This window comes from Dendrobates tinctorius, unplaced genomic scaffold, assembly GCF_039654945.1.
Source record: "Dendrobates tinctorius isolate UK_male_01 unplaced genomic scaffold, ASM3965494v1 ptg000165l, whole genome shotgun sequence".
Lineage (NCBI taxonomy): Eukaryota > Metazoa > Chordata > Amphibia > Anura > Dendrobatidae > Dendrobates > Dendrobates tinctorius.
Window position 1 is genome coordinate 20,363,131 of NW_027361832.1, and position 26,749 is coordinate 20,389,879.

The 26,749-nt window shown below is 54.7% G+C and overlaps 14 non-coding genes and 6 pseudogenes across 14 annotated transcripts; all 20 read right to left on the bottom strand.

The window, feature by feature from the left end:
- Positions 1 to 451: 451 nt before the first annotated feature.
- On the bottom strand, positions 452 to 571 carry LOC141053330 (5S ribosomal RNA). The gene has a single exon (XR_012221074.1). It is a non-coding gene; the product is annotated as a 5S ribosomal RNA (ribosomal RNA).
- A 1,077-nt stretch (positions 572 to 1,648) lies between these two features.
- Positions 1,649 to 1,767, bottom strand: LOC141053256 (5S ribosomal RNA). Its single transcript, XR_012221008.1, has one exon. It is a non-coding gene; the product is annotated as a 5S ribosomal RNA (ribosomal RNA).
- Positions 1,768 to 2,802: 1,035 nt separating this feature from the next.
- Positions 2,803 to 2,912, bottom strand: LOC141053552 (5S ribosomal RNA; annotated as a pseudogene).
- Positions 2,913 to 3,566: 654 nt separating this feature from the next.
- LOC141053332 (5S ribosomal RNA) lies at positions 3,567 to 3,685 on the bottom strand. The gene has a single exon (XR_012221076.1). It is a non-coding gene; the product is annotated as a 5S ribosomal RNA (ribosomal RNA).
- Positions 3,686 to 6,026: 2,341 nt separating this feature from the next.
- On the bottom strand, positions 6,027 to 6,146 carry LOC141053331 (5S ribosomal RNA). The gene has a single exon (XR_012221075.1). It is a non-coding gene; the product is annotated as a 5S ribosomal RNA (ribosomal RNA).
- Positions 6,147 to 7,223: 1,077 nt separating this feature from the next.
- LOC141053257 (5S ribosomal RNA) lies at positions 7,224 to 7,342 on the bottom strand. The gene has a single exon (XR_012221009.1). It is a non-coding gene; the product is annotated as a 5S ribosomal RNA (ribosomal RNA).
- Positions 7,343 to 8,377: 1,035 nt separating this feature from the next.
- Positions 8,378 to 8,487, bottom strand: LOC141053553 (5S ribosomal RNA; annotated as a pseudogene).
- Positions 8,488 to 9,141: 654 nt separating this feature from the next.
- On the bottom strand, positions 9,142 to 9,260 carry LOC141053333 (5S ribosomal RNA). The gene has a single exon (XR_012221077.1). It is a non-coding gene; the product is annotated as a 5S ribosomal RNA (ribosomal RNA).
- A 2,341-nt stretch (positions 9,261 to 11,601) lies between these two features.
- On the bottom strand, positions 11,602 to 11,721 carry LOC141053421 (5S ribosomal RNA). Its single transcript, XR_012221157.1, has one exon. It is a non-coding gene; the product is annotated as a 5S ribosomal RNA (ribosomal RNA).
- Positions 11,722 to 12,798: 1,077 nt separating this feature from the next.
- Positions 12,799 to 12,917, bottom strand: LOC141053441 (5S ribosomal RNA). Its single transcript, XR_012221175.1, has one exon. It is a non-coding gene; the product is annotated as a 5S ribosomal RNA (ribosomal RNA).
- Positions 12,918 to 13,952: 1,035 nt separating this feature from the next.
- On the bottom strand, positions 13,953 to 14,062 carry LOC141053554 (5S ribosomal RNA; annotated as a pseudogene).
- A 650-nt stretch (positions 14,063 to 14,712) lies between these two features.
- On the bottom strand, positions 14,713 to 14,821 carry LOC141053487 (5S ribosomal RNA; annotated as a pseudogene).
- Positions 14,822 to 17,162: 2,341 nt separating this feature from the next.
- LOC141053422 (5S ribosomal RNA) lies at positions 17,163 to 17,282 on the bottom strand. The gene has a single exon (XR_012221158.1). It is a non-coding gene; the product is annotated as a 5S ribosomal RNA (ribosomal RNA).
- A 1,077-nt stretch (positions 17,283 to 18,359) lies between these two features.
- On the bottom strand, positions 18,360 to 18,478 carry LOC141053259 (5S ribosomal RNA). The gene has a single exon (XR_012221010.1). It is a non-coding gene; the product is annotated as a 5S ribosomal RNA (ribosomal RNA).
- Positions 18,479 to 19,513: 1,035 nt separating this feature from the next.
- Positions 19,514 to 19,623, bottom strand: LOC141053555 (5S ribosomal RNA; annotated as a pseudogene).
- Positions 19,624 to 20,277: 654 nt separating this feature from the next.
- LOC141053317 (5S ribosomal RNA) lies at positions 20,278 to 20,396 on the bottom strand. The gene has a single exon (XR_012221062.1). It is a non-coding gene; the product is annotated as a 5S ribosomal RNA (ribosomal RNA).
- A 2,341-nt stretch (positions 20,397 to 22,737) lies between these two features.
- Positions 22,738 to 22,857, bottom strand: LOC141053425 (5S ribosomal RNA). The gene has a single exon (XR_012221160.1). It is a non-coding gene; the product is annotated as a 5S ribosomal RNA (ribosomal RNA).
- Positions 22,858 to 23,934: 1,077 nt separating this feature from the next.
- On the bottom strand, positions 23,935 to 24,053 carry LOC141053281 (5S ribosomal RNA). Its single transcript, XR_012221030.1, has one exon. It is a non-coding gene; the product is annotated as a 5S ribosomal RNA (ribosomal RNA).
- Positions 24,054 to 25,088: 1,035 nt separating this feature from the next.
- Positions 25,089 to 25,198, bottom strand: LOC141053557 (5S ribosomal RNA; annotated as a pseudogene).
- Positions 25,199 to 25,848: 650 nt separating this feature from the next.
- Positions 25,849 to 25,967, bottom strand: LOC141053260 (5S ribosomal RNA). Its single transcript, XR_012221011.1, has one exon. It is a non-coding gene; the product is annotated as a 5S ribosomal RNA (ribosomal RNA).
- Between the last annotated feature and the right edge of the window lie 782 nt (positions 25,968 to 26,749).

Sequence of the window (26,749 nt, forward strand, 5' to 3'; positions counted from 1 at the left end):
TGGCGGTCCCCTTGGTTCCGGCCCAAACACTATATGGGGGTCCTCCTCCCCACACTAGTACTGAATTTGGGTCCTGGGCAGCCGTCTGATTGGGTTAGTTACACAAGCTTCTTTGCAGAAGAAGACGTTACTTCTGCCAGCCGGCCGGCCGGCCTCTAAAGATCATCCCCTGGGCGCCCGCTGAATGCCTGGCCCCTTAACGGCCCAGGATGCTTATGACGCCTTCATTTCCAGAAGGCAGGCCGAGGGGTCAATAAGCACTCTTAGCTGCGGCAAGGAGCTTGGTGTGAGGCATGCGAGGAGGCGTGGTAGCGTCCCTAGCTGCAAACCATCTCAGAGGCATCAGAGGCATTATGCGGCTTGGGGCTTCCAGCTTAGGTAATGTTGGTGTCTGATAAGGCGCCCCTGTATACTAGCCGAGCTGGGCCAGGGAGCAAAATGTCATCAAAATGGTCTACAGCACTTGGTGTTCCCAGGAGGTCTCCCATCCAAGTACTGTCCAAGCCCATCCCCGCTTTGCTTCCGAGTTCGGACGAGATCGGGCGTATCCAGGGTGGTATGGCCAGTAGACACGGCTTGGTCCATCGCCTGGCCAGCCTGCCTCAGGCTCGCATGGTGGCGAGAACTCTGACCATGTGGAGGCGGGCTCCGAAGGGCCGATGCAAAGGCTGGGCCGCCCCTACAGTCTTTGTTTGTTTTGCAGTGAAACCACGCGCCGCAGCAGGGCCCGAGCATCATTTGTCTTTAAATATGGCTCCACGCAGGGTCTCCTGCAGGCTAAACCATTCATCTGGGGGGACGTGACAGAAGGCGCAAGCTGGAGCAGCCGCAACTTGAGGCGGATTGAGACGTCCAGGAGCGAATGAAGGAAGAGGGTGAGATAGAATCATAGAATCTTAGAGTTGGAAGGGACCTCCTGGGCCATCTGGTCCAACCCCCTGCTCAAAGCAGGATTCGCTAAATCATCCCAGTCAGATGTCTGTCCAGCCTCTGTTTGAAGACTTCCATTGAAGGAGAACTCACCACTTCTCGTGGCAGCCTGTTCCACTCATTGATCACTCTAACTGTTAAAAAAAAATTTCTAATATCTAATCTGTGTCTCCTCCCATTCAGTTTCATCACATTGCTTCTAGTCTTTCCTTGTGCAAATGAGAATAAAGTTGATCCTTCTACAATGTGACAGCCCTTTAGATATTTGTAGACAGCTATTAAGTCTCCTCTCAGTCTTCTCTTTTGCAAACTAAACATTCCCAAATCCTGCAACCTTTCCTCATAAGACAGGGTTTGCAGACCGGTCACCATTCTGGTTGCCAGTGACTGTGTGCTGCTCTTCAGGGGGGTCGTGTTGCCTGCAAAGGTGTCCTGCTTGCTTCGGCCTGTAAACTGGCCTCCAGGTTGCCGGCGGATGCCCCCAAGCCCGCGGGAGGCGCTGGTCCTGTTGAAAGGAAGCCTAGTATTAAAAGTAAATAAGCAACAATGCTGGAGGCCCACGGTGATGAGAAGGATGCTGGCAGTTTGCACGGACGAAATAGCGCAAGAGAGAAAGCAAATGAAAAGAGGAAAGAAGCATGTGTGCCCTTGTGAAAGGGAATGGAAAAAAGGCATAGAGGACAGTGACCCCTGCTGGTGGAAGGAAGGAAAAAGCAAAAGCCTACAGCACCTGGTATTCCCAGGCGGTCTCCCATCCAAGTACTAACCAGGCCCGACCCTGCTTAGCTTCCGAGATCAGACGAGATCGGGCGTGTTCAGGGTGGTGTGGCCGTAGGCAGAGACAGGCTTCTCACTTGCTGCTTTTCTACTATGCAGTCTGGCTGCCGGCAGCCCTGTCCAATGCTCAGCAAGAAAAAAATGCAGAGCTGGAAATGAACCCGGTCTAAAGGAGCGCACCTGTTCCTTAATCACGCCTGGCTGGCGCTCCTTTTTGGACTGTCTCACTTATCGCCAGTGCTCAGCAAGAGGCCCTTTTGTAATTTCCTTTCTCTTCACTTTTTTGCTGGCTCTCTTAAAGGGGTTGTAGGCAGAACGCCCCGCTCAGAGCCGCTGAGCTCACTGATCGGCTGCTGACGTGACGTCAGCGTCGCAGCCAATGCCACAGACCTGGAGCAGCGGTGAGACTCTCCGGTGGACCCGGGTAGGGTGAGTACAGGGCGGTTTGTTGCTTTCTAAAAGCCTGCAACCTGGGAAGAACGTTTAATGAAAGGGAACAACCCCTTTGACTGTCTGCAGCGCGCCACACCTAGGAAGCGCACAGTCACTTGCATGCGAGCACGCACATATGCTTGCACATGGCCACACCTCCTATTTGCCCCTGCAGCCTCAGCGCCAGCAAGTGTCAGACTGTCCTGTCTGTCTTATTATCATTAATATTTGCGTGCCTTAGCAGGAAAATACCCCCAATTCCCTCCCGCTCCTTCCTAGTACTGAATTTGGGTCCTGGGCAGCCGTTTGATTGGGTTAGTTACACAAGCTTCTTTGCAGAAGAAGACGTTACTTCTGCCGGCCGGACGTCCTCTAAAAATCATCCCCTGGGCGCCCGCTGAATGCCTGGCCCCTTAACGGCCCAGGATGCTTATGACGCCATCATTTCCAGAAGGCAGGCTGAGGGATCAATAAGCACTCTTAGCCGCGGTAAGGAGCTCGGTGTGAGGCATGCGAGGAGGCGTGGTAGCGTCCCTAGCTGCAAACCATCTCAGAGGCATCAGAGGCATTATGCGGCTTGGGGCTTCCAGCTTATGTTGGTGTCTGATAAGGCGCCCCTGTATACTAGCCGAGCTGGGCCAGGGAGCAAAATGTCATCAAAATGGTCTACAGCACTCGGTGTTCCCAGGAGGTCTACCATCCAAGTACTGTCCAAGCCCATCCCCGCTTTGCTTCCGAGTTCGGGCGTATCCAGGGTGGTATGGCCAGTAGACACGGCTTGGTCCATCGCCTGGCCAGCCTGCCTCAGGCTCGCGTGGTGGCGAGAACTCTGACCATGTGGAGGCGGGCTCCGAAGGGCCGATGCAAAGGCTGGGCTGACCCTACAGTCTTTGTTTGTTTTGCAGTGAAACCACGCGCCGCAGCAGGGCCCGAGCATCATTTGTCTTTAAATATGGCTCCACGCAGGGTCTCCTGCAGGATAAACCATTCATCTGGGGGGACGTGACAGAAGGAGCAAGCTTGAGCAGCCGCAACTTGAGGCGGATTGAGACGTCCAGGAGCGAATGAAGGGAGAGGGTGAGATGGTTGCCAGTGACTGTGTGCTGCTCTTCAGGGGGGTCTTGTTGCCTGCAAAGGTGTCCTGCTTGCTTCGGCCTGTAAACTGGCCTCCAGGTTGCCGGCGGATGCCCCCAAGCCCGCGGGAGGCGCTGGTCCTGTTGAAAGGAAGCCTAGTATTAAAAGTAAATAAGCAACAATGCTGGAGGACCACGGTGATGAGAAGGATGCTGGCAGTTTGCACGGACGAAATAGCGCAAGAGAGAAAGCAAATGAAAAGAGGAAAGAAGCATGTGTGCCCTTGTGAAAGGGAATGGAAAAAAGGAATAGAGGACAGTGACCCCTGCTGGTGGAAGGAAGGAAAAAGCAAAAGCCTACAGCACCTGGTATTACCAGGCGGTCTCCCATCCAAGTACTAACCAGGCCCGACCCTGCTTAGCTTCCAAGATCAGACGAGATCGGGCGTGTTCAGGGTGGTGTGGCCGTAGGCAGAGACAAGCTTCTCACTTGCTGCTTTTCTACTATGCAGTCTGGCTGCCGGCTGCCCTGTCCAGTGCTCAGCAAGAAAAAATTGCAGAGCTGGAAATGAACCCGGTCTAAAGGAGCGCACCTGTTCCTTAATCACGCCTGGCTGGCGCTCCTTTTTGGACTGTCTCACTTATCGCCAGTGCTCAGCAAGAGGCCCTTTTGTAATTTCCTTTCTCTTCACTTTTTTGCTGGCTCTCTTAAAGGGGTTGTAGGCAGAACGCCCCGCTCAGAGCCGCTGAGCTCACTGATCGGCTGCTAACGTGACATCAGCGTCGCAGCCAATGCCACAGACCTGGAGCAGCAGTGAGACTCTCCGGTGGACCCGGGTAGGGTGAGTACAGGGCGGTTTGTTGCTTTCTAAAAGCCTGCAACCTGGGAAGAACATTTAATGAAAGGGAACAACCCCTTTGACTGTCTGCAGCGCGCCACACCTAGGAAGCGCACAGTCACTTGCAAGCGAGCACGCACATATGCTTGCACATGGCCACATCTCCTATTTGCCCCTGCAGCCTCAGCGCCAGCAAGTGTCAGACTGTCCTGTCTGTCTTATTATCATTAATATTTGCGTGCCTTAGCAGGAAAATGCCCCCAATTCCCTCCCGCTCCTTCCTAGTGTAGGGTCGGACAGGTTCGCAGGATGCAGTGACGAGACACTAAACGAATGGTGGTTTTCGAAATTACTTTTATAAAACCCTAGCCGAAGGGCTAGGCTGAACAAAACAAGGAATAAGTACAACACCAACAGTCCACGCAGGGACTCAACAATCTTAACCCAATATAGTTTCACTTAGCCTTCCAGGGACTGCTGGGTTCGGTAGCGTGGCCGCGTTGAGGTCGCTGAGGCGGCTGTCCTGAGGAAAGTGATGTCGGTGGGGGCAACAGGCCCTGAAGAAAATAATTCCGTTGGGGGGCAACAAGCCCTGAAGAAAACGAGGACGTTGGGGCGCAACAGGTCCTGAAGAAAACGGGGACGTTGGGGCGCAACAGGCCCTGAAGGAAACGCTGCCGCTGGGGCGCAACAAGCCCTGAAGGAAACGCTGCCGCTGGGGCGCAACAGGCCCTGAAGGAAACGGGGACATTGGGGCGCAACAGGCCCTGAAGATAACGCTGCCGCTGGGGCGCAACAGGCCCTGAAGGAAACGCTGCCGCTGGGGCGCAACAGGCCCTGAAGAAAACGCCTCCGCTGGGGCACAACAGACCCTGAAGAAAACGCTGCCGCTGGGGTGCAACAGACCCTGAAGAAAACACTGCCGCTGGGGCGCAACAGGCCCTGAAGAAAGCAATGCCGTTGGGTCTCAACAGGCCCTGAAGTAAATGATGGAGGTGGCGCGCGGTGATGACGCAGTTCCCCAGAAAGGCCTGTAGCCGTCCTTTACCAAGGAGTCTCTTCCTAAGCCAGGGTAGCGAGCTTTTAATCCCGCCTGTGACAAGGTGGCGTATCTTGAGGCCAATGGTGGCCGGGTCGGCGTGATGGGGGAAGGCTGGGGGGAAGGGCCCAGATCTCTGAGGCCTGGTTACCGGTACTCACGGCCACAACCGGAGGTATAGTTCCTCTCTCTCTAAGGCGGGGTTTAGCGGGGATAATTCTCTCAGAACGGGAGTGGGGAGCAGTCTCTGGGCACAGTCTCTCACGTCTCTCTTGTCGGTAAATCGGCCGCTTTCTCCTCGCAGGCTCCTCTCGGTACCCCTGCAAGTCACCCTGTGTCCTGCCTTCACTCCCTCTCTTCCCCAACTGCCACTTCAGCGCGTCCCCTGCTCCTTTTACCCTAGCCCCTCCCCCTGTTGCCCTGACAACCTCAGTCGCATGTCTCCCTTTGTAATTCCCCTGTTGTGCTTCCTTCAATAACTCTGATGGCGGTCCCCTTGGTTCCGGCCCAAACACTATATGGGGGTCCTCCTCCCCACACTAGTACTGAATTTGGGTCCTGGGCAGCCGTCTGATTGGGTTAGTTACACAAGCTTCTTTGCAGAAGAAGACGTTACTTCTGCCAGCCGGCCGGCCGGCCTCTAAAGATCATCCCCTGGGCGCCCGCTGAATGCCTGGCCCCTTAACGGCCCAGGATGCTTATGACGCCTTCATTTCCAGAAGGCAGGCCGAGGGGTCAATAAGCACTCTTAGCTGCGGCAAGGAGCTTGGTGTGAGGCATGCGAGGAGGCGTGGTAGCGTCCCTAGCTGCAAACCATCTCAGAGGCATCAGAGGCATTATGCGGCTTGGGGCTTCCAGCTTAGGTAATGTTGGTGTCTGATAAGGCGCCCCTGTATACTAGCCGAGCTGGGCCAGGGAGCAAAATGTCATCAAAATGGTCTACAGCACTTGGTGTTCCCAGGAGGTCTCCCATCCAAGTACTGTCCAAGCCCATCCCCGCTTTGCTTCCGAGTTCGGACGAGATCGGGCGTATCCAGGGTGGTATGGCCAGTAGACACGGCTTGGTCCATCGCCTGGCCAGCCTGCCTCAGGCTCGCATGGTGGCGAGAACTCTGACCATGTGGAGGCGGGCTCCGAAGGGCCGATGCAAAGGCTGGGCCGCCCCTACAGTCTTTGTTTGTTTTGCAGTGAAACCACGCGCCGCAGCAGGGCCCGAGCATCATTTGTCTTTAAATATGGCTCCACGCAGGGTCTCCTGCAGGCTAAACCATTCATCTGGGGGGACGTGACAGAAGGCGCAAGCTGGAGCAGCCGCAACTTGAGGCGGATTGAGACGTCCAGGAGCGAATGAAGGAAGAGGGTGAGATAGAATCATAGAATCTTAGAGTTGGAAGGGACCTCCTGGGCCATCTGGTCCAACCCCCTGCTCAAAGCAGGATTCGCTAAATCATCCCAGTCAGATGTCTGTCCAGCCTCTGTTTGAAGACTTCCATTGAAGGAGAACTCACCACTTCTCGTGGCAGCCTGTTCCACTCATTGATCACTCTAACTGTTAAAAAAAAATTTCTAATATCTAATCTGTGTCTCCTCCCATTCAGTTTCATCACATTGCTTCTAGTCTTTCCTTGTGCAAATGAGAATAAAGTTGATCCTTCTACAATGTGACAGCCCTTTAGATATTTGTAGACAGCTATTAAGTCTCCTCTCAGTCTTCTCTTTTGCAAACTAAACATTCCCAAATCCTGCAACCTTTCCTCATAAGACAGGGTTTGCAGACCGGTCACCATTCTGGTTGCCAGTGACTGTGTGCTGCTCTTCAGGGGGGTCGTGTTGCCTGCAAAGGTGTCCTGCTTGCTTCGGCCTGTAAACTGGCCTCCAGGTTGCCGGCGGATGCCCCCAAGCCCGCGGGAGGCGCTGGTCCTGTTGAAAGGAAGCCTAGTATTAAAAGTAAATAAGCAACAATGCTGGAGGCCCACGGTGATGAGAAGGATGCTGGCAGTTTGCACGGACGAAATAGCGCAAGAGAGAAAGCAAATGAAAAGAGGAAAGAAGCATGTGTGCCCTTGTGAAAGGGAATGGAAAAAAGGCATAGAGGACAGTGACCCCTGCTGGTGGAAGGAAGGAAAAAGCAAAAGCCTACAGCACCTGGTATTCCCAGGCGGTCTCCCATCCAAGTACTAACCAGGCCCGACCCTGCTTAGCTTCCGAGATCAGACGAGATCGGGCGTGTTCAGGGTGGTGTGGCCGTAGGCAGAGACAGGCTTCTCACTTGCTGCTTTTCTACTATGCAGTCTGGCTGCCGGCAGCCCTGTCCAATGCTCAGCAAGAAAAAAATGCAGAGCTGGAAATGAACCCGGTCTAAAGGAGCGCACCTGTTCCTTAATCACGCCTGGCTGGCGCTCCTTTTTGGACTGTCTCACTTATCGCCAGTGCTCAGCAAGAGGCCCTTTTGTAATTTCCTTTCTCTTCACTTTTTTGCTGGCTCTCTTAAAGGGGTTGTAGGCAGAACGCCCCGCTCAGAGCCGCTGAGCTCACTGATCGGCTGCTGACGTGACGTCAGCGTCGCAGCCAATGCCACAGACCTGGAGCAGCGGTGAGACTCTCCGGTGGACCCGGGTAGGGTGAGTACAGGGCGGTTTGTTGCTTTCTAAAAGCCTGCAACCTGGGAAGAACGTTTAATGAAAGGGAACAACCCCTTTGACTGTCTGCAGCGCGCCACACCTAGGAAGCGCACAGTCACTTGCATGCGAGCACGCACATATGCTTGCACATGGCCACACCTCCTATTTGCCCCTGCAGCCTCAGCGCCAGCAAGTGTCAGACTGTCCTGTCTGTCTTATTATCATTAATATTTGCGTGCCTTAGCAGGAAAATACCCCCAATTCCCTCCCGCTCCTTCCTAGTACTGAATTTGGGTCCTGGGCAGCCGTTTGATTGGGTTAGTTACACAAGCTTCTTTGCAGAAGAAGACGTTACTTCTGCCGGCCGGACGTCCTCTAAAAATCATCCCCTGGGCGCCCGCTGAATGCCTGGCCCCTTAACGGCCCAGGATGCTTATGACGCCATCATTTCCAGAAGGCAGGCTGAGGGATCAATAAGCACTCTTAGCCGCGGTAAGGAGCTCGGTGTGAGGCATGCGAGGAGGCGTGGTAGCGTCCCTAGCTGCAAACCATCTCAGAGGCATCAGAGGCATTATGCGGCTTGGGGCTTCCAGCTTATGTTGGTGTCTGATAAGGCGCCCCTGTATACTAGCCGAGCTGGGCCAGGGAGCAAAATGTCATCAAAATGGTCTACAGCACTCGGTGTTCCCAGGAGGTCTACCATCCAAGTACTGTCCAAGCCCATCCCCGCTTTGCTTCCGAGTTCGGGCGTATCCAGGGTGGTATGGCCAGTAGACACGGCTTGGTCCATCGCCTGGCCAGCCTGCCTCAGGCTCGCGTGGTGGCGAGAACTCTGACCATGTGGAGGCGGGCTCCGAAGGGCCGATGCAAAGGCTGGGCTGACCCTACAGTCTTTGTTTGTTTTGCAGTGAAACCACGCGCCGCAGCAGGGCCCGAGCATCATTTGTCTTTAAATATGGCTCCACGCAGGGTCTCCTGCAGGATAAACCATTCATCTGGGGGGACGTGACAGAAGGAGCAAGCTTGAGCAGCCGCAACTTGAGGCGGATTGAGACGTCCAGGAGCGAATGAAGGGAGAGGGTGAGATGGTTGCCAGTGACTGTGTGCTGCTCTTCAGGGGGGTCTTGTTGCCTGCAAAGGTGTCCTGCTTGCTTCGGCCTGTAAACTGGCCTCCAGGTTGCCGGCGGATGCCCCCAAGCCCGCGGGAGGCGCTGGTCCTGTTGAAAGGAAGCCTAGTATTAAAAGTAAATAAGCAACAATGCTGGAGGACCACGGTGATGAGAAGGATGCTGGCAGTTTGCACGGACGAAATAGCGCAAGAGAGAAAGCAAATGAAAAGAGGAAAGAAGCATGTGTGCCCTTGTGAAAGGGAATGGAAAAAAGGAATAGAGGACAGTGACCCCTGCTGGTGGAAGGAAGGAAAAAGCAAAAGCCTACAGCACCTGGTATTACCAGGCGGTCTCCCATCCAAGTACTAACCAGGCCCGACCCTGCTTAGCTTCCAAGATCAGACGAGATCGGGCGTGTTCAGGGTGGTGTGGCCGTAGGCAGAGACAAGCTTCTCACTTGCTGCTTTTCTACTATGCAGTCTGGCTGCCGGCTGCCCTGTCCAGTGCTCAGCAAGAAAAAATTGCAGAGCTGGAAATGAACCCGGTCTAAAGGAGCGCACCTGTTCCTTAATCACGCCTGGCTGGCGCTCCTTTTTGGACTGTCTCACTTATCGCCAGTGCTCAGCAAGAGGCCCTTTTGTAATTTCCTTTCTCTTCACTTTTTTGCTGGCTCTCTTAAAGGGGTTGTAGGCAGAACGCCCCGCTCAGAGCCGCTGAGCTCACTGATCGGCTGCTAACGTGACATCAGCGTCGCAGCCAATGCCACAGACCTGGAGCAGCAGTGAGACTCTCCGGTGGACCCGGGTAGGGTGAGTACAGGGCGGTTTGTTGCTTTCTAAAAGCCTGCAACCTGGGAAGAACATTTAATGAAAGGGAACAACCCCTTTGACTGTCTGCAGCGCGCCACACCTAGGAAGCGCACAGTCACTTGCAAGCGAGCACGCACATATGCTTGCACATGGCCACATCTCCTATTTGCCCCTGCAGCCTCAGCGCCAGCAAGTGTCAGACTGTCCTGTCTGTCTTATTATCATTAATATTTGCGTGCCTTAGCAGGAAAATGCCCCCAATTCCCTCCCGCTCCTTCCTAGTGTAGGGTCGGACAGGTTCGCAGGATGCAGTGACGAGACACTAAACGAATGGTGGTTTTCGAAATTACTTTTATAAAACCCTAGCCGAAGGGCTAGGCTGAACAAAACAAGGAATAAGTACAACACCAACAGTCCACGCAGGGACTCAACAATCTTAACCCAATATAGTTTCACTTAGCCTTCCAGGGACTGCTGGGTTCGGTAGCGTGGCCGCGTTGAGGTCGCTGAGGCGGCTGTCCTGAGGAAAGTGATGTCGGTGGGGGCAACAGGCCCTGAAGAAAATAATTCCGTTGGGGGGCAACAAGCCCTGAAGAAAACGAGGACGTTGGGGCGCAACAGGTCCTGAAGAAAACGGGGACGTTGGGGCGCAACAGGCCCTGAAGGAAACGCTGCCGCTGGGGCGCAACAAGCCCTGAAGGAAACGCTGCCGCTGGGGCGCAACAGGCCCTGAAGGAAACGGGGACATTGGGGCGCAACAGGCCCTGAAGATAACGCTGCCGCTGGGGCGCAACAGGCCCTGAAGGAAACGCTGCCGCTGGGGCGCAACAGGCCCTGAAGAAAACGCCTCCGCTGGGGCACAACAGGCCCTGAAGAAAACGCTGCCGCTGGGGTGCAACAGGCCCTGAAGAAAACACTGCCGCTGGGGCGCAACAGGCCCTGAAGAAAGCAATGCCGTTGGGTCTCAACAGGCCCTGAAGTAAATGATGGAGGTGGCGCGCGGTGATGACGCAGTTCCCCAGAAAGGCCTGTAGCCGTCCTTTACCAAGGAGTCTCTTCCTAAGCCAGGGTAGCGAGCCTTTAATCCCGCCTGTGACAAGGTGGCGTATCTTGAGGCCAATGGTGGCCGGGTCGGCGTGATGGGGGAAGGCTGGGGGGAAGGGCCCAGATCTCTGAGGCCTGGTTACCGGTACTCACGGCCACAACCGGAGGTATAGTTCCTCTCTCTCTAAGGCGGGGTTTAGCGGGGATAATTCTCTCAGAACGGGAGCGGGGAGTAGTCTCTGGGCACAGTCTCTCACGTCTCTCTTGTCGGTAAATCGGCCGCTTTCTCCTCGCAGGCTCCTCTCGGTACCCCTGCAAGTCACCCTGTGTCCTGCCTTCACTCCCTCTCTTCCCCAACTGCCACTTCAGCGCGTCCCCTGCTCCTTTTACCCTAGCCCCTCCCCCTGTTGCCCTGACAACCTCAGTCGCATGTCTCCCTTTGTAATTCCCCTGTTGTGCTTCCTTCAATAACTCTGATGGCGGTCCCCTTGGTTCCGGCCCAAACACTATATGGGGGTCCTCCTCCCCACACTAGTACTGAATTTGGGTCCTGGGCAGCCGTCTGATTGGGTTAGTTACACAAGCTTCTTTGCAGAAGAAGACATTACTTCTGCCAGCCGGCCGGCCGGCCTCTAAAGATCATCCCCTGGGCGCCCGCTGAATGCCTGGCCCCTTAACGGCCCAGGATGCTTATGACGCCTTCATTTCCAGAAGGCAGGCCAAGGGGTCAATAAGCACTCTTAGCTGCGGCAAGGAGCTTGGTGTGAGGCATGCGAGGAGGCGTGGTAGCGTCCCTAGCTGCAAACCATCTCAGAGGCATCAGAGGCATTATGCGGCTTGGGGCTTCCAGCTTAGGTAATGTTGGTGTCTGATAAGGCGCCCCTGTATACTAGCCGAGCTGGGCCAGGGAGCAAAATGTCATCAAAATGGTCTACAGCACTCGGTGTTCCCAGGAGGTCTCCCATCCAAGTACTGTCCAAGCCCATCCCCGCTTTGCTTCCGAGTTCGGACGAGATCGGGCGTATCCAGGGTGGTATGGCCAGTAGACACGGCTTGGTCCATCGCCTGGCCAGCCTGCCTCAGGCTCGCATGGTGGCGAGAACTCTGACCATGTGGAGGCGGGCTCCGAAGGGCCGATGCAAAGGCTGGGCCGCCCCTACAGTCTTTGTTTGTTTTGCAGTGAAACCACGCGCCGCAGCAGGGCCCGAGCATCATTTGTCTTTAAATATGGCTCCACGCAGGGTCTCCTGCAGGCTAAACCATTCATCTGGGGGGACGTGACAGAAGGCGCAAGCTGGAGCAGCCGCAACTTGAGGCGGATTGAGACGTCCAGGAGCGAATGAAGGAAGAGGGTGAGATAGAATCATAGAATCGTAGAGTTGGAAGGGACCTCCTGGGCCATCTGGTCCAACCCCCTGCTCAAAGCAGGATTCGCTAAATCATCCCAGTCAGATGTCTGTCCAGCCTCTGTTTGAAGACTTCCATTGAAGGAGAACTCACCACTTCTCGTGGCAGCCTGTTCCACTCATTGATCACTCTAACTGTTAAAAAAAATTTTCTAATATCTAATCTGTGTCTCCTCCCATTCAGTTTCATCCCATTGCTTCTAGTCTTTCCTTGTGCAAATGAGAATAAAGTTGATCCTTCTACAATGTGACAGCCCTTTAGATATTTGTAGACAGCTATTAAGTCTCCTCTCAGTCTTCTCTTTTGCAAACTAAACATTCCCAAATCCTGCAACCTTTCCTCATAAGACAGGGTTTGCAGACCGGTCACCATTCTGGTTGCCAGTGACTGTGTGCTGCTCTTCAGGGGGGTCGTGTTGCCTGCAAAGGTGTCCTGCTTGCTTCGGCCTGTAAACTGGCCTCCAGGTTGCCGGCGGATGCCCCCAAGCCCGCGGAAGGCGCTGGTCCTGTTGAAAGGAAGCCTAGTATTAAAAGTAAATAAGCAACAATGCTGGAGGCCCACGGTGATGAGAAGGATGCTGGCAGTTTGCACGGACGAAATAGCGCAAGAGAGAAAGCAAATGAAAAGAGGAAAGAAGCATGTGTGCCCTTGTGAAAGGGAATGGAAAAAAGGCATAGAGGACAGTGACCCCTGCTGGTGGAAGGAAGGAAAAAGCAAAAGCCTACAGCACCTGGTATTGCCAGGCGGTCTCCCATCCAAGTACTAACCAGGCCCGACCCTGCTTAGCTTCCGAGATCAAACAAGATCGGGCGTGTTCAGGGTGGTGTGGCCGTAGGCAGAGACAGGCTTCTCACTTGCTGCTTTTCTACTATGCAGTCTGGCTGCCGGCTGCCCTGTCCAGTGCTCAGCAAGAAAAAAATGCAGAGCTGGAAATGAACCCGGTCTAAAGGAGCGCACCTGTTCCTTAATCACGCCTGGCTGGCGCTCCTTTTTGGACTGTCTCACTTATCGCCAGTGCTCAGCAAGAGGCCCTTTTGTAATTTCCTTTCTCTTCACTTTTTTGCTGGCTCTCTTAAAGGGGTTGTAGGCAGAACGCCCCGCTCAGAGCCGCTGAGCTCACTGATCGGCTGCTGACGTGACGTCAGCGTCGCAGCCAATGCCACAGACCTGGAGCAGCGGTGAGACTCTCCGGTGGACCCGGGTAGGGTGAGTACAGGGCGGTTTGTTGCTTTCTAAAAGCCTGCAACCTGGGAAGAACGTTTAATGAAAGGGAACAACCCCTTTGACTGTCTGCAGCGCGCCACACCTAGGAAGCGCACAGTCACTTGCAAGCGAGCACGCACATATGCTTGCACATGGCCACACCTCCTATTTGCCCCTGCAGCCTCAGCGCCAGCAAGTGTCAGACTGTCCTGTCTGTCTTATTATCATTAATATTTGCGTGCCTTAGCAGGAAAATACCCCCAATTCCCTCCCGCTCCTTCCTAGTACTGAATTTGGGTCCTGGGCAGCCGTTTGATTGGGTTAGTTACACAAGCTTCTTTGCAGAAGAAGACGTTACTTCTGCCGGCCGGACGGCCTCTAAAAATCATCCCCTGGGCGCCCGCTGAATGCCTGGCCCCTTAACGGCCCAGGATGCTTATGACGCCATCATTTCCAGAAGGCAGGCTGAGGGATCAATAAGCACTCTTAGCCGCGGCAAGGAGCTCGGTGTGAGGCATGCGAGGAGGCGTGGTAGCGTCCCTAGCTGCAAACCATCTCAGAGGCATCAGAGGCATTATGCGGCTTGGGGCTTCCAGCTTATGTTGGTGTCTGATAAGGCGCCCCTGTATACTAGCCGAGCTGGGCCAGGGAGCAAAATGTCATCAAAATGGTCTACAGCACTCGGTGTTCCCAGGAGGTCTACCATCCAAGTACTGTCCAAGCCCATCCCCGCTTTGCTTCCGAGTTCGGGCGTATCCAGGGTGGTATGGCCAGTAGACACGGCTTGGTCCATCGCCTGGCCAGCCTGCCTCAGGCTCGCGTGGTGGCGAGAACTCTGACCATGTGGAGGCGGGCTCCGAAGGGCCGATGCAAAGGCTGGGCCGACCCTACAGTCTTTGTTTGTTTTGCAGTGAAACCACGCGCCGCAGCAGGGCCCGAGCATCATTTGTCTTTAAATATGGCTCCACGCAGGGTCTCCTGCAGGATAAACCATTCATCTGGGGGGACGTGACAGAAGGAGCAAGCTTGAGGAGCCGCAACTTGAGGCGGATTGAGACGTCCAGGAGCGAATGAAGGAAGAGGGTGAGATGGTTGCCAGTGACTGTGTGCTGCTCTTCAGGGGGGTCTTGTTGCCTGCAAAGGTGTCCTGCTTGCTTCGGCCTGTAAACTGGCCTCCAGGTTGCCGGCGGATGCCCCCAAGCCCGCGGGAGGCGCTGGTCCTGTTGAAAGGAAGCCTAGTATTAAAAGTAAATAAGCAACAATGCTGGAGGACCACGGTGATGAGAAGGATGCTGGCAGTTTGCACGGACGAAATAGCGCAAGAGAGAAAGCAAATGAAAAGAGGAAAGAAGCATGTGTGCCCTTGTGAAAGGGAATGGAAAAAAGGAATAGAGGACAGTGACCCCTGCTGGTGGAAGGAAAAAGCAAAAGCCTACAGCACCTGGTATTCCCAGGCGGTCTCCCATCCAAGTACTAACCAGGCCCGACCCTGCTTAGCTTCCGAGATCAGGCGTGTTCAGGGTGGTGTGGCCGTAGGCAGAGACAAGCTTCTCACTTGCTGCTTTTCTACTATGCAGTCTGGCTGCCGGCTGCCCTGTCCAGTGCTCAGCAAGAAAAAATTGCAGAGCTGGAAATGAACCCGGTCTAAAGGAGCGCACCTGTTCCTTAATCACGCCTGGCTGGCGCTCCTTTTTGGACTGTCTCACTTATCGCCAGTGCTCAGCAAGAGGCCCTTTTGTAATTTCCTTTCTCTTCACTTTTTTGCTGGCTCTCTTAAAGGGGTTGTAGGCAGAACGCCCCGCTCAGAGCCGCTGAGCTCACTGATCGGCTGCTGACGTGACATCAGCGTCGCAGCCAATGCCACAGACCTGGAGCAGCAGTGAGACTCTCCGGTGGACCCGGGTAGGGTGAGTACAGGGCGGTTTGTTGCTTTCTAAAAGCCTGCAACCTGGGAAGAACATTTAATGAAAGGGAACAACCCCTTTGACTGTCTGCAGCGCGCCACACCTAGGAAGCGCACAGTCACTTGCAAGCGAGCACGCACATATGCTTGCACATGGCCACACCTCCTATTTGCCCCTGCAGCCTCAGCGCCAGCAAGTGTCAGACTGTCCTGTCTGTCTTATTATCATTAATATTTGCGTGCCTTAGCAGGAAAATGCCCCCAATTCCCTCCCGCTCCTTCCTAGTGTAGGGTCGGACAGGTTCGCAGGATGCAGTGACGAGACACTAAACGAATGGTGGTTTTCGAAATTACTTTTATAAAACCCTAGCCGAAGGGCTAGGCTGAACAAAACAAGGAATAAGTACAACACCAACAGTCCACGCAGGGACTCAACAATCTTAACCCAATATAGTTTCACTTAGCCTTCCAGGGACTGCTGGGTTCGGTAGCGTGGCCGCGTTGAGGTCGCTGAGGCGGCTGTCCTGAGGAAAGTGATGTCGGTGGGGGCAACAGGCCCTGAAGAAAATAATTCCGTTGGGGGGCAACAAGCCCTGAAGAAAACGAGGACGTTGGGGCGCAACAGGTCCTGAAGAAAACGGGGACGTTGGGGCGCAACAGGCCCTGAAGGAAACGCTGCCGCTGGGGCGCAACAAGCCCTGAAGGAAACGCTGCCGCTGGGGCGCAACAGGCCCTGAAGGAAACAGGGACATTGGGGCGCAACAGGCCCTGAAGATAACGCTGCCGTTGGGGCGCAACAGGCCCTGAAGGAAACGCTGCCGCTGGGGCGCAACAGGCCCTGAAGAAAACGCCTCCGCTGGGGCACAACAGGCCCTGAAGAAAACGCTGCCGCTGGGGTGCAACAGGCCCTGAAGAAAACACTGCCGCTGGGGCGCAACAGGCCCTGAAGAAAGCAATGCCGTTGGGTCTCAACAGGCCCTGAAGTAAATGATGGAGGTGGCGCGCGGTGATGACGCAGTTCCCCAGAAAGGCCTGTAGCCGTCCTTTACCAAGGAGTCTCTTCCTAAGCCAGGGTAGCGAGCCTTTAATCCCGCCTGTGACAAGGTGGCGTATCTTGAGGCCAATGGTGGCCGGGTCGGCGTGATGGGGGAAGGCTGGGGGGAAGGGCCCAGATCTCTGAGGCCTGGTTACCGGTACTCACGGCCACAACCGGAGGTATAGTTCCTCTCTCTCTAAGGCGGGGTTTAGCGGGGATAATTCTCTCAGAACGGGAGCGGGGAGCAGTCTCTGGGCACAGTCTCTCACGTCTCTCTTGTCGGTAAATCGGCCGCTTTCTCCTCGCAGGCTCCTCTCGGTACCCCTGCAAGTCACCCTGTGTCCTGCCTTCACTCCCTCTCTTCCCCAACTGCCACTTCAGCGCGTCCCCTGCTCCTTTTACCCTAGCCCCTCCCCCTGTTGCCCTGACAACCTCAGTCGCATGTCTCCCTTTGTAATTCCCCTGTTGTGCTTCCTTCAATAACTCTGATGGCGGTCCCCTTGGTTCCGGCCCAAACACTATATGGGGGTCCTCCTCCCCACACTAGTACTGAATTTGGGTCCTGGGCAGCCGTCTGATTGGGTTAGTTACACAAGCTTCTTTGCAGAAGAAGACGTTACTTCTGCCAGCCGGCCGGCCGGCCTCTAAAGATCATCCCCTGGGCGCCCGCTGAATGCCTGGCCCCTTAACGGCCCAGGATGCTTATGACGCCTTCATTTCCAGAAGGCAGGCCGAGGGGTCAATAAGCACTCTTAGCTGCGGCAAGGAGCTTGGTGTGAGGCATGCGAGGAGGCGTGGTAGCGTCCCTAGCTGCAAACCATCTCAGAGGCATCAGAGGCATTATGCGGCTTGGGGCTTCCAGCTTAGGTAATGTTGGTGTCTGATAAGGCGCCCCTGTATACTAGCCGAGCTGGGCCAGGGAGCAAAATGTCATCAAAATGGTCTACAGCACTCGGTGTTCCCAGGAGGTCTCCCATCCAAGTACTGTCCAAGCCCATCCCCGCTTTGCTTCCGAGTTCGGACGAGATCGGGCGTATCCAGGGTGGTATGGCCAGTAGACACGGCTTGGTCCATCGCCTGGCCAGCCTGCCTCAGGCTCGCATGGTGGCGAGAACTCTGACCATGTGGAGGCGGGCTCCGAAGGGCCGATGCAAAGGCTGGGCCGCCCCTACAGTCTTTGTTTGTTTTGCAGTGAAACCACGCGCCGCAGCAGGGCCCGAGCATCATTTGTCTTTAAATATGGCTCCACGCAGGGTCTCCTGCAGGCTAAACCATTCATCTGGGGGGACGTGACAGAAGGCGCAAGCTGGAGCAGCCGCAACTTGAGGCGGATTGAGACGTCCAGGAGCGAATGAAGGAAGAGGGTGAGATAGAATCATAGAATCGTAGAGTTGGAAGGGACCTCCTGGGCCATCTGGTCCAACCCCCTGCTCAAAGCAGGATTCGCTAAATCATCCCAGTCAGATGTCTGTCCAGCCTCTGTTTGAAGACTTCCATTGAAGGAGAACTCACCACTTCTCGTGGCAGCCTGTTCCACTCATTGATCACTCTAACTGTTAAAAATTTTTTTCTAATATCTAATCTGTGTCTCCTCCCATTCAGTTTCATCCCATTGCTTCTAGTCTTTCCTTGTGCAAATGAGAATAAAGTTGATCCTTCTACAATGTGACAGCCCTTTAGATATTTGTAGACAGCTATTAAGTCTCCTCTCAGTCTTCTCTTTTGCAAACTAAACATTCCCAAATCCTGCAACCTTTCCTCATAAGACAGGGTTTGCAGACCGGTCACCATTCTGGTTGCCAGTGACTGTGTGCTGCTCTTCAGGGGGGTCGTGTTGCCTGCAAAGGTGTCCTGCTTGCTTCGGCCTGTAAACTGGCCTCCAGGTTGCCGGCGGATGCCCCCAAGCCCGCGGGAGGCGCTGGTCCTGTTGAAAGGAAGCCTAGTATTAAAAGTAAATAAGCAACAATGCTGGAGGCCCACGGTGATGAGAAGGATGCTGGCAGTTTGCACGGACGAAATAGCGCAAGAGAGAAAGCAAATGAAAAGAGGAAAGAAGCATGTGTGCCCTTGTGAAAGGGAATGGAAAAAAGGCATAGAGGACAGTGACCCCTGCTGGTGGAAGGAAGGAAAAAGCAAAAGCCTACAGCACCTGGTATTCCCAGGCGGTCTCCCATCCAAGTACTAACCAGGCCCGACCCTGCTTAGCTTCCGAGATCAGACGAGATCGGGCGTGTTCAGGGTGGTGTGGCCGTAGGCAGAGACAGGCTTCTCACTTGCTGCTTTTCTACTATGCAGTCTGGCTGCCGGCTGCCCTGTCCAGTACTCAGCAAGAAAAAAATGCAGAGCTGGAAATGAACCCGGTCTAAAGGAGCGCACCTGTTCCTTAATCACGCCTGGCTGGCGCTCCTTTTTGGACTGTCTCACTTATCGCCAGTGCTCAGCAAGAGGCCCTTTTGTAATTTCCTTTGTCTTCACTTTTTTGCTGGCTCTCTTAAAGGGGTTGTAGGCAGAACGCCCCGCTCAGAGCCGCTGAGCTCACTGATCGGCTGCTGACGTGACGTCAGCGTCGCAGCCAATGCCACAGACCTGGAGCAGCGGTGAGACTCTCCGGTGGACCCGGGTAGGGTGAGTACAGGGCGGTTTGTTGCTTTCTAAAAGCCTGCAACCTGGGAAGAACGTTTAATGAAAGGGAACAACCCCTTTGACTGTCTGCAGCGCGCCACACCTAGGAAGCGCACAGTCACTTGCAAGCGAGCACGCACATATGCTTGCACATGGCCACACCTCCTATTTGCCCCTGCAGCCTCAGCGCCAGCAAGTGTCAGACTGTCCTGTCTGTCTTATTATCATTAATATTTGCGTGCCTTAGCAGGAAAATACCCCCAATTCCCTCCCGCTCCTTCCTAGTACTGAATTTGGGTCCTGGGCAGCCGTTTGATTGGGTTAGTTACACAAGCTTCTTTGCAGAAGAAGACGTTACTTCTGCCGGCCGGACGTCCTCTAAAAATCATCCCCTGGGCGCCCGCTGAATGCCTGGCCCCTTAACGGCCCAGGATGCTTATGACGCCATCATTTCCAGAAGGCAGGCTGAGGGATCAATAAGCACTCTTAGCCGCGGTAAGGAGCTCGGTGTGAGGCATGCGAGGAGGCGTGGTAGCGTCCCTAGCTGCAAACCATCTCAGAGGCATCAGAGGCATTATGCGGCTTGGGGCTTCCAGCTTATGTTGGTGTCTGATAAGGCGCCCCTGTATACTAGCCGAGCTGGGCCAGGGAGCAAAATGTCATCAAAATGGTCTACAGCACTCGGTGTTCCCAGGAGGTCTACCATCCAAGTACTGTCCAAGCCCATCCCCGCTTTGCTTCCGAGTTCGGGCGTATCCAGGGTGGTATGGCCAGTAGACACGGCTTGGTCCATCGCCTGGCCAGCCTGCCTCAGGCTCGCGTGGTGGCGAGAACTCTGACCATGTGGAGGCGGGCTCCGAAGGGCCGATGCAAAGGCTGGGCCGACCCTACAGTCTTTGTTTGTTTTGCAGTGAAACCACGCGCCGCAGCAGGGCCCGAGCATCATTTGTCTTTAAATATGGCTCCACGCAGGGTCTCCTGCAGGATAAACCATTCATCTGGGGGGACGTGACAGAAGGAGCAAGCTTGAGCAGCCGCAACTTGAGGCGGATTGAGACGTCCAGGAGCGAATGAAGGAAGAGGGTGAGATGGTTGCCAGTGACTGTGTGCTGCTCTTCAGGGGGGTCTTGTTGCCTGCAAAGGTGTCCTGCTTGCTTCGGCCTGTAAACTGGCCTCCAGGTTGCCGGCGGATGCCCCCAAGCCCGCGGGAGGCGCTGGTCCTGTTGAAAGGAAGCCTAGTATTAAAAGTAAATAAGCAACAATGCTGGAGGACCACGGTGATGAGAAGGATGCTGGCAGTTTGCACGGACGAAATAGCGCAAGAGAGAAAGCAAATGAAAAGAGGAAAGAAGCATGTGTGCCCTTGTGAAAGGGAATGGAAAAAAGGAATAGAGGACAGTGACCCCTGCTGGTGGAAGGAAGGAAAAAGCAAAAGCCTACAGCACCTGGTATTCCCAGGCGGTCTCCCATCCAAGTACTAACCAGGCCCGACCCTGCTTAGCTTCCAAGATCAGACGAGATCAGGCGTGTTCAGGGTGGTGTGGCCGTAGGCAGAGACAAGCTTCTCACTTGCTGCTTTTCTACTATGCAGTCTGGCTGCCGGCTGCCCTGTCCAGTGCTCAGCAAGAAAAAATTGCAGAGCTGGAAATGAACCCGGTCTAAAGGAGCGCACCTGTTCCTTAATCACGCCTGGCTGGCGCTCCTTTTTGGACTGTCTCACTTATCGCCAGTGCTCAGCAAGAGGCCCTTTTGTAATTTCCTTTCTCTTCACTTTTTTGCTGGCTCTCTTAAAGGGGTTGTAGGCAGAACGCCCCGCTCAGAGCCGCTGAGCTCACTGATCGGCTGCTGACGTGACATCAGCGTCGCAGCCAATGCCACAGACCTGGAGCAGCAGTGAGACTCTCCGGTGGACCCGGGTAGGGTGAGTACAGGGCGGTTTGTTGCTTTCTAAAAGCCTGCAACCTGGGAAGAACATTTAATGAAAGGGAACAACCCCTTTGACTGTCTGCAGCGCGCCACACCTAGGAAGCGCACAGTCACTTGCAAGCGAGCACGCACATATGCTTGCACATGGCCACACCTCCTATTTGCCCCTGCAGCCTCAGCGCCAGCAAGTGTCAGACTGTCCTGTCTGTCTTATTATCATTAATATTTGCGTGCCTTAGCAGGAAAATGCCCCCAATTCCCTCCCGCTCCTTCCTAGTGTAGGGTCGGACAGGTTCGCAGGATGCAGTGACGAGACACTAAACGAATGGTGGTTTTCGAAATTACTTTTATAAAACCCTAGCCGAAGGGCTAGGCTGAACAAAACAAGGAATAAGTACAACACCAACAGTCCACGCAGGGACTCAACAATCTTAACCCAATATAGTTTCACTTAGCCTTCCAGGGACTGCTGGGTTCGGTAGCGTGGCCGCGTTGAGGTCGCTGAGGCGGCTGTCCTGAGGAAAGTGATGTCGGTGGGGGCAACAGGCCCTGAAGAAAATAATTCCGTTGGGGGGCAACAAGCCCTGAAGAAAACGAGGACGTTGGGGCGCAACAGGTCCTGAAGAAAACGGGGACGTTGGGGCGCAACAGGCCCTGAAGGAAACGCTGCCGCTGGGGCGCAACAAGCCCTGAAGGAAACGCTGCCGCTGGGGCGCAACAGGCCCTGAAGGAAACGGGGACATTGGGGCGCAACAGGCCCTGAAGATAACGCTGCCGCTGGGGCGCAACAGGCCCTGAAGGAAACGCTGCCGCTGGGGCGCAACAGGCCCTGAAGAAAACGCCTCCGCTGGGGCACAACAGGCCCTGAAGAAAACGCTGCCGCTGGGGTGCAACAGGCCCTGAAGAAAACACTGCCGCTGGGGCGCAACAGGCCCTGAAGAAAGCAATGCCGTTGGGTCTCAACAGGCCCTGAAGTAAATGATGGAGGTGGCGCGCGGTGATGACGCAGTTCCCCAGAAAGGCCTGTAGCCGTCCTTTACCAAGGAGTCTCTTCCTAAGCCAGGGTAGCGAGCCTTTAATCCCGCCTGTGACAAGGTGGCGTATCTTGAGGCCAATGGTGGCCGGGTCGGCGTGATGGGGGAAGGCTGGGGGGAAGGGCCCAGATCTCTGAGGCCTGGTTACCGGTACTCACGGCCACAACCGGAGGTATAGTTCCTCTCTCTCTAAGGCGGGGTTTAGCGGGGATAATTCTCTCAGAACGGGAGCGGGGAGCAGTCTCTGGGCACAGTCTCTCACGTCTCTCTTGTCGGTAAATCGGCCGCTTTCTCCTCGCAGGCTCCTCTCGGTACCCCTGCAAGTCACCCTGTGTCCTGCCTTCACTCCCTCTCTTCCCCAACTGCCACTTCAGCGCGTCCCCTGCTCCTTTTACCCTAGCCCCTCCCCCTGTTGCCCTGACAACCTCAGTCGCATGTCTCCCTTTGTAATTCCCCTGTTGTGCTTCCTTCAATAACTCTGATGGCGGTCCCCTTGGTTCCGGCCCAAACACTATATGGGGGTCCTCCTCCCCACACTAGTACTGAATTTGGGTCCTGGGCAGCCGTCTGATTGGGTTAGTTACACAAGCTTCTTTGCAGAAGAAGACGTTACTTCTGCCAGCCGGCCGGCCGGCCTCTAAAGATCATCCCCTGGGCGCCCGCTGAATGCCTGGCCCCTTAACGGCCCAGGATGCTTATGACGCCTTCATTTCCAGAAGGCAGGCCGAGGGGTCAATAAGCACTCTTAGCTGCGGCAAGGAGCTTGGTGTGAGGCATGCGAGGAGGCGTGGTAGCGTCCCTAGCTGCAAACCATCTCAGAGGCATCAGAGGCATTATGCGGCTTGGGGCTTCCAGCTTAGGTAATGTTGGTGTCTGATAAGGCGCCCCTGTATACTAGCCGAGCTGGGCCAGGGAGCAAAATGTCATCAAAATGGTCTACAGCACTCGGTGTTCCCAGGAGGTCTCCCATCCAAGTACTGTCCAAGCCCATCCCCGCTTTGCTTCCGAGTTCGGACGAGATCGGGCGTATCCAGGGTGGTATGGCCAGTAGACACGGCTTGGTCCATCGCCTGGCCAGCCTGCCTCAGGCTCGCATGGTGGCGAGAACTCTGACCATGTGGAGGCGGGCTCCGAAGGGCCGATGCAAAGGCTGGGCCGCCCCTACAGTCTTTGTTTGTTTTGCAGTGAAACCACGCGCCGCAGCAGGGCCCGAGCATCATTTGTCTTTAAATATGGCTCCACGCAGGGTCTCCTGCAGGCTAAACCATTCATCTGGGGGGACGTGACAGAAGGCGCAAGCTGGAGCAGCCGCAACTTGAGGCGGATTGAGACGTCCAGGAGCGAATGAAGGAAGAGGGTGAGATAGAATCATAGAATCGTAGAGTTGGAAGGGACCTCCTGGGCCATCTGGTCCAACCCCCTGCTCAAAGCAGGATTCGCTAAATCATCCCAGTCAGATGTCTGTCCAGCCTCTGTTTGAAGACTTCCATTGAAGGAGAACTCACCACTTCTCGTGGCAGCCTGTTCCACTCATTGATCACTCTAACTGTTAAAAAATTTTTTCTAATATCTAATCTGTGTCTCCTCCCATTCAGTTTCATCCCATTGCTTCTAGTCTTTCCTTGTGCAAATGAGAATAAAGTTGATCCTTCTACAATGTGACAGCCCTTTAGATATTTGTAGACAGCTATTAAGTCTCCTCTCAGTCTTCTCTTTTGCAAACTAAACATTCCCAAATCCTGCAACCTTTCCTCATAAGACAGGGTTTGCAGACCGGTCACCATTCTGGTTGCCAGTGACTGTGTGCTGCTCTTCAGGGGGGTCGTGTTGCCTGCAAAGGTGTCCTGCTTGCTTCGGCCTGTAAACTGGCCTCCAGGTTGCCGGCGGATGCCCCCAAGCCCGCGGGAGGCGCTGGTCCTGTTGAAAGGAAGCCTAGTATTAAAAGTAAATAAGCAACAATGCTGGAGGCCCACGGTGATGAGAAGGATGCTGGCAGTTTGCACGGACGAAATAGCGCAAGAGAGAAAGCAAATGAAAAGAGGAAAGAAGCATGTGTGCCCTTGTGAAAGGGAATGGAAAAAAGGCATAGAGGACAGTGACCCCTGCTGGTGGAAGGAAGGAAAAAGCAAAAGCCTACAGCACCTGGTATTCCCAGGCGGTCTCCCATCCAAGTACTAACCAGGCCCGACCCTGCTTAGCTTCCGAGATCAGACGAGATCGAGCGTGTTCAGGGTGGTGTGGCCATAGGCAGAGACAGGCTTCTCACTTGCTGCTTTTCTACTATGCAGTCTGGCTGCCGGCTGCCCTGTCCAGTGCTCAGCAAGAAAAAAATGCAGAGCTGGAAATGAACCCGGTCTAAAGGAGCGCACCTGTTCCTTAATCACGCCTGGCTGGCGCTCCTTTTTGGACTGTCTCACTTATCGCCAGTGCTCAGCAAGAGGCCCTTTTGTAATTTCCTTTCTCTTCACTTTTTTGCTGGCTCTCTTAAAGGGGTTGTAGGCAGAACGCCCCGCTCAGAGCCGCTGAGCTCACTGATCGGCTGCTGACGTGACGTCAGCGTCGCAGCCAATGCCACAGACCTGGAGCAGCGGTGAGACTCTCCGGTGGACCCGGGTAGGGTGAGTACAGGGCGGTTTGTTGCTTTCTAAAAGCCTGCAACCTGGGAAGAACGTTTAATGAAAGGGAACAACCCCTTTGACTGTCTGCAGCGCGCCACACCTAGGAAGCGCACAGTCACTTGCAAGCGAGCACGCACATATGCTTGCACATGGCCACACCTCCTATTTGCCCCTGCAGCCTCAGCGCCAGCAAGTGTCAGACTGTCCTGTCTGTCTTATTATCATTAATATTTGCGTGCCTTAGCAGGAAAATACCCCCAATTCCCTCCCGCTCCTTCCTAGTACTGAATTTGGGTCCTGGGCAGCCGTTTGATTGGGTTAGTTACACAAGCTTCTTTGCAGAAGAAGACGTTACTTCTGCCGGCCGGACGTCCTCTAAAAATCATCCCCTGGGCGCCCGCTGAATGCCTGGCCCCTTAACGGCCCAGGATGCTTATGACGCCATCATTTCCAGAAGGCAGGCTGAGGGATCAATAAGCACTCTTAGCCGCGGCAAGGAGCTCGGTGTGAGGCATGCGAGGAGGCGTGGTAGCGTCCCTAGCTGCAAACCATCTCAGAGGCATCAGAGGCATTATGCGGCTTGGGGCTTCCAGCTTATGTTGGTGTCTGATAAGGCGCCCCTGTATACTAGCCGAGCTGGGCCAGGGAGCAAAATGTCATCAAAATGGTCTACAGCACTCGGTGTTCCCAGGAGGTCTACCATCCAAGTACTGTCCAAGCCCATCCCCGCTTTGCTTCCGAGTTCGGGCGTATCCAGGGTGGTATGGCCAGTAGACACGGCTTGGTCCATCGCCTGGCCAGCCTGCCTCAGGCTCGCGTGGTGGCGAGAACTCTGACCATGTGGAGGCGGGCTCCGAAGGGCCGATGCAAAGGCTGGGCCGACCCTACAGTCTTTGTTTGTTTTGCAGTGAAACCACGCGCCGCAGCAGGGCCCGAGCATCATTTGTCTTTAAATATGGCTCCACGCAGGGTCTCCTGCAGGATAAACCATTCATCTGGGGGGACGTGACAGAAGGAGCAAGCTTGAGGAGCCGCAACTTGAGGCGGATTGAGACGTCCAGGAGCGAATGAAGGAAGAGGGTGAGATGGTTGCCAGTGACTGTGTGCTGCTCTTCAGGGGGGTCTTGTTGCCTGCAAAGGTGTCCTGCTTGCTTCGGCCTGTAAACTGGCCTCCAGGTTGCCGGCGGATGCCCCCAAGCCCGCGGGAGGCGCTGGTCCTGTTGAAAGGAAGCCTAGTATTAAAAGTAAATAAGCAACAATGCTGGAGGACCACGGTGATGAGAAGGATGCTGGCAGTTTGCACGGACGACATAGCGCAAGAGAGAAAGCAAATGAAAAGAGGAAAGAAGCATGTGTGCCCTTGTGAAAGGGAATGGAAAAAAGGAATAGAGGACAGTGACCCCTGCTGGTGGAAGGAAAAAGCAAAAGCCTACAGCACCTGGTATTCCCAGGCGGTCTCCCATCCAAGTACTAACCAGGCCCGACCCTGCTTAGCTTCCGAGATCAGACGAGATCGGGCGTGTTCAGGGTGGTGTGGCCGTAGGCAGAGACAAGCTTCTCACTTGCTGCTTTTCTACTATGCAGTCTGGCTGCCGGCTGCCCTGTCCAGTGCTCAGCAAGAAAAAATTGCAGAGCTGGAAATGAACCCGGTCTAAAGGAGCGCACCTGTTCCTTAATCACGCCTGGCTGGCGCTCCTTTTTGGACTGTCTCACTTATCGCCAGTGCTCAGCAAGAGGCCCTTTTGTAATTTCCTTTCTCTTCACTTTTTTGCTGGCTCTCTTAAAGGGGTTGTAGGCAGAACGCCCCGCTCAGAGCCGCTGAGCTCACTGATCGGCTGCTGACGTGACATCAGCGTCGCAGCCAATGCCACAGACCTGGAGCAGCAGTGAGACTCTCCGGTGGACCCGGGTAGGGTGAGTACAGGGCGGTTTGTTGCTTTCTAAAAGCCTGCAACCTGGGAAGAACATTTAATGAAAGGGAACAACCCCTTTGACTGTCTGCAGCGCGCCACACCTAGGAAGCGCACAGTCACTTGCAAGCGAGCACGCACATATGCTTGCACATGGCCACACCTCCTATTTGCCCCTGCAGCCTCAGCGCCAGCAAGTGTCAGACTGTCCTGTCTGTCTTATTATCATTAATATTTGCATGCCTTAGCAGGAAAATGCCCCCAATTCCCTCCCGCTCCTTCCTAGTGTAGGGTCAGACAGGTTCGCAGGATGCAGTGACGAGACACTAAACGAATGGTGGTTTTCGAAATTACTTTTATAAAACCCTAGCCGAAGGGCTAGGCTGAACAAAACAAGGAATAAGTACAACACCAACA